Genomic DNA, 5,412 nt, shown 5'->3' with positions numbered 1-5,412 from the left:
TCCCTGAAAGTAAGTGTGCGCGACCCCACCACGGCCGCCATCTCAGTACGGAAAGTACCCAATCTCTCATCCATCAGCTCCAAAATACCCTCCTTGATCGAACCGAAGATCACAGGAGTCTGCTCTAGTATAATGCGAGTAACCTCAGAAGAAAGGAACCCTCTAGTCTGCTCATCCATCTACCCGACCTCCGGGTCTGATCCCGATCCTGATCCCCCTCCGGCATCTGAACTGCCGGCTGCTGGCCTCGGACGCAAAACTACCATTCTGAAACATATCATAACAACATCAGAACACTGAAATATCTCAAGGGATCATGATACTACTACTAGCTTCCTGGTCTTGTCTTGGCCTTCCTTGATTCGAGTACGGATCCTCTGCTTTCAGTAGTACGGGCCCATACTACCTTCCACATCTATCCGTACTTTCATCAAGAACTGCCTTGACTCCACCAAGTCACTTCTATTGCTGCTATTCTCTGCTACTCTCATCCTAGACTTGCCCTAGAGAAAACTCAAGCTCAATACGACTGGTCCTCAGCTGCTGTGGGTCTCCTCGTAATGCCAGTTAGCCACCACCTAAACACCATCACATGTGATGAGGATCAGATAATCCTTCAAGTAAAAGATCTGTCCCTACAACGGTTGGACTCAAACAAGAGCTGCGCAATAGGGCCAGTTCCAGCACTCTGGGATTATTCAAACCTGATTACATGTGGTGTGACGTGTTCACCTAATGGCTAACTCCCATTACTCGGAACCCCACCAAGCACGAAGCAAGCAGCATTCGGATAAGGGAAACAGACTCAAACAAAACTATTCTTATAACAAGAAACTGCACTAGCATAGGATGCTAAGCTCATACTATCAAGCATAACCTAAACAGGCTATCCTACTGCTGTCTACTCAATTCTAGCATGCAATACTCATAAAGCTATAACACATAAGCAGGCACATAAGGCATTCTCCTAGATCCTTAGTCCTACACTAGCATGCTGTTCTACTGAAACTAAAACTGAACAAATAACTTGTATGGGTAATTTGGGAGTACTGACTTGAGCTCGGCTGACCGCATGCACACACCTCTATCTTGTTAAAAACAATTCTTTCTTTCTAAGTGTTTTAAAAATTCTTTTGTAAAACATTTTTATTTTATTAAAATCTTTTATTTCCCTTAGTTTGAGTTCAGATACACCTGGAAGTGTATCCGAATCCCTCAAACCAGGGCTCTGATACCAACTTGAAACGACCCAAAAATTTTCGTTTTTCAATATAATCAAAACCATAATATAAGTATCATAACATAAAACATACGCGATGTATCCCCAAAACATAATAAAATACTGTGCGGAAGATTGTATCATACTACATCAAATCCAAAACATTAAAAAGATATCCCCAGGATAAAAGCTGTGTTGTGGTGTGTGCGATGCTGTCACCCCGAGCTCTTCCCTTTGCTTGCGGAAGTACCTGAAACCAAAACTGAAACTGTAAGCACGAAGCTTAGTGAGCTCCCCCAAAACACCACATACCATACAATAACATATAAACACATATTGGGCCCCGCCCACTGCATCGGGCCGAAACCCGGAAACTGCATCGGACCGAAGTCCGGAACTGACTGGGACCTTGTCCCCTGCATCGGACCAAAGTCCGGAACTAACTGCATCGGACCGAAGTCCGGAATTGACTGGGACCTTGTCCCCTGCATCGGACCGAAGTCCGGAACTAACTGAACATAGCATAGCATATCAACTAGCATGAACAAATATATTGCATACTGCATCGGGCCGTAGCCCGGAACACATAACATATAACACATAACACATATATCCTGTCTGAGCCACGAAGGCATCAAACATGCCAACTACTACATCGGACCGAAGTCCGAAAACTACTGCTAACTGGACGGGCCGGCATTGTGGCCTTAGACCCGTCCCTACTGGAAGGAAACTCACCTCGTAAACTGGCTGATGAGTGTGTGGCTCGGGGAGCTAACGGCTGCTGCTCCTGAATCTCCTCGGCTCAATTAACTCTGATTTGCCCTTGGATCTTTGCACTACAACACTTCTCCTTGCTTCTTTCTTCTTCTCCTTCTTCACACCTTCACAAAATGGCACCAAAACACATATAAGCTCTCAAGGGAGGATTAGGGTTCTATCACTGTGTTCTCAGGGTGAGGGAGGCGAGGATGGGGGCTATAAGGTGGTTTAAATAGTGGGCAACCCGGGGATTTAGGGTTTCACCCAGACGGATGGACTCGTCGAGTCCATCATATGGACTCGCCGAGTCCCCGGCTCACGCGTGCCCGCAGACGCGACCCTACTCGGCAAGTCAGGCTATGAACTCGCCGAGTCCCTCTTGTAAAATTCACTATAATTACCAATAAATCAACATACCGGGAACGGGTCGTTACACAAAATGATATGTGATAAAATGAATAAGAGTGTGAAAAAAAAAATAAAAAAAAAAAAAAAAAAAAATCTTGGTTTATTAGAGAAGATTAAAAATTTGATGGATAAACCAAATCAAGTTACAAAATATATGCTTTTTTTCATAATTAGCCATAAAAAGTAAAAACTAAATACCCATGCGATGTCTGTCTATATCACACCATCCACGAACAGCCTGCGGCTACAGCAGATTTCTGTCGATCTTCTATATCAGGTAAATCCTCCGATTTGTTTTGCGTCAGCTTGTCTTTCTGATGTGTTTTCTGCCTCCACGTGCACAATTTTAGGCATAAGCTACCGAAAGCAAACTCGAAATTACAATTGGAATCCGGGCGGGGAAGATATCAGGTGTGTTTCCGGGTTTTCTGTTACTGATCCCATGAACTTTTTTGCTATTTTTTGTTCCACTGTTTTTTTTATCAAATCGCATCGCTAATCTGGTTCCCCTCGTTCTATTTTTCCGGTTGACTGAATTAAACTGGTTTTGCCTTTCTTTTTGGGTTGTGTTGATTAAGAGTTTTTGTTAAATGCTTGTGGAAGGATATGTAAATCTGTTGACAGCAACCAATAAATTTTGCTTTAAATCCAAGTTGAAAATCATTGTTGGTTTGCTTTTGGTGATTTGAATCTATTGTAAACAAGGAATTGCAAACTTTTTTTTTTTTATTTTTAAAAAAGGTAACTATGTATACATCGTATTACGTACAATATTACTTGGGGACTGGAATTATAAGATACGTTGGTATGAATGATTCAGGTAATGGAGGAAAGGATAATAAGCAGTCCTACTCCTGAACCAAAAGTACTAGAAGATGTTACGGAGTTGATGCAGAATATACAATCACGGTTGCCTGTAAAAGCAGCAGTCCGGACGAGCGTGCTCTCCAAGTCATGGCTACATGCTTGGTCTACCATTCCTACCCTCAAATTTTATCTTCCCAAAAATCAAAAAACAAAGCAGTTGAAGTTAGTCTACTTCGAAAACACCCTAATAAGATATCTCCGTGACAACATTCCGATCGAAAGGTTTGACCTTAAAATCCGAGATCATAGCCAGCAACATGCTTCTCTTGTTGAAAACTGGATCCGTTGTGTAGCATCTAGAACTTGTCTTAAAGAGCTTTCACTCACAATCAATTTTTACTCGTTTAATTTGCCAGAAGAGATACTCTCCCGTGAAAACCTAACAAAGATAAGTCTTTCAGGTTAATGGAAACCTTGTCTAATTTTCCAAGGTCCTCCAATCATCAAATGTGTGTTCCTCCGGGAACTAAAATTGTCGAGTGTCCGCATACGTCAAGAACTACTTGACAACATATTGTCGTCTTGTCGGTTGCTTGTGAAGATAGAGCTAAAACGTTCTTCCCAGGACCTCAAAACCATCAAGGTTAAAAGCCTTCCTTGTCTTAACGAATTAGAAATAGTTACAGAAGGTAAAGGAGTTCCTAGTGTGGAGATCAGTAATGTCCCAAATATTCGCTTCTTTAGCTGCAATCTAATTGACTTACGGATGCATCGTGCTCTATTCAACCAAGCGCATTCAATATCATTAGGAAGCAGCGTGACAGAATTATGGTTAGGTGGTCCGGGTTTGGTGAGAGACGATGCATCTTTGGACATTATCAAATCAGGATTCCCTTTTCTCGAGAGTTTGACACTTAGTATGAGATGCTGGACGTTGCAAAGCTTCCATTTCACATGTGCTTCGATCAAGAGATTTTCCTTGCAGAATTTCGGAGACAGGCTTATCAATATACAGGTTAATGCTCCGAAATTACTTTCTTTCCGCCTCCATGGCTACACAATGCCTAGTCTCTCATTTCCAGTCTCTAACACTCTCAAGGACATCACATTTGATCTATGCTTATCAAGGAATACATGTGCTTCTTTTTTTCTTAAGATGAGGGAAGGACTTGAGTTATCCTTATCAAGCAAGTATCACGTTTATATAAAATCCCATATCCCGTTTTTACCATTTGACATGGACGTTCTTGATGATTTGAAAGCAAGTCTCCATTTTCCTCCTGCTACGAATGTGGAAACTCTGATGTTTGTAACGTCTTTCGATGAATGCCTGTGGGAGGAGAACTCCCCATTTCTTGATGCTTTCTTTGAGATTTGCCATCCCAAGCTTGTAAGTGCTAAACTGCTGCTGAGGGAGGTCTTGGAGAGGAATACGACTACAACAATGGCCAATTGGCGGCATTACCTGAAGAATTTCCAAATAAGATCAAGACATTCCTACGCCGTCTTCAAACTTGAATGGTCTAACTCTTGAGGGCTCGATTATTTATTATACTTTTCGTTACTAATGTTTTTAGTTAAACATACTAGCTAGATGCAATGCATCGTGATATTATTTAGTTTCCAGGGAAATATGCTTTGGTCCACTTTAAATATTGTACGTTCTCAGTTAATCTATATGATATATATGGAGAGAGAAACCGTAATTGGTGATTTAAAATTTTACATGACCACTATCAAGTATCAATTTTCTAGTTCGGTTGTACTTATTATGTTATGACTTGTATTACTTAATACTTATAAGTTTTATAAGTTTTGATCCATGTGCATATATTGTTTGTAAGTTGGATAACTTAACTTCGGATCCAAATGTATTATGGTACATATAATTATTAATGCAATGTTTACTTTGCTGTATAAATACACACCTAATCATTCGATATATGCAAAGGCAAATCTATGGAATGTTGTGAATGGTGCTAAAATAAACAATTCATTGAAGACGGCCTGCTTTTTTTCCAATCAAGTGAGGATTAAAATTTTAAAATGTGACAAATGTCAAAAAATATTTTACAATGCACGTCTTTTTATCTTTTTATCTATTTTTTAAAAAAAAAAATTATCATAAGCTCTTTTTTAAAATTTCTTATTTTTGGCAAATTGGAAATCCACTATGAGATATTTTGTTTTGTTGTTTAACTAGATGTGAGCCCATT

At 40.3% G+C, this 5,412-nt stretch overlaps 1 long non-coding RNA gene across 1 annotated transcript; it reads left to right on the top strand.

Moving 5' to 3' along the window:
- The first annotated feature begins 2,619 nt into the window (after nucleotides 1-2,619).
- On the top strand, nucleotides 2,620-5,019 carry LOC144997887 (uncharacterized). The gene is made up of 2 exons (XR_013660003.1): nucleotides 2,620-2,800; nucleotides 3,210-5,019. It is a non-coding gene; the product is annotated as an uncharacterized LOC144997887 (long non-coding RNA).
- Nucleotides 5,020-5,412: the final 393 nt, after the last annotated feature.

This window comes from Lactuca saligna, chromosome 5, assembly GCF_052625555.1.
Source record: "Lactuca saligna cultivar CGN05327 chromosome 5, ASM5262555v1, whole genome shotgun sequence".
Classification (NCBI taxonomy): Eukaryota; Viridiplantae; Streptophyta; class Magnoliopsida; order Asterales; family Asteraceae; genus Lactuca; species Lactuca saligna.
This window is presented reverse-complemented; position numbering and strand designations above follow the sequence as displayed.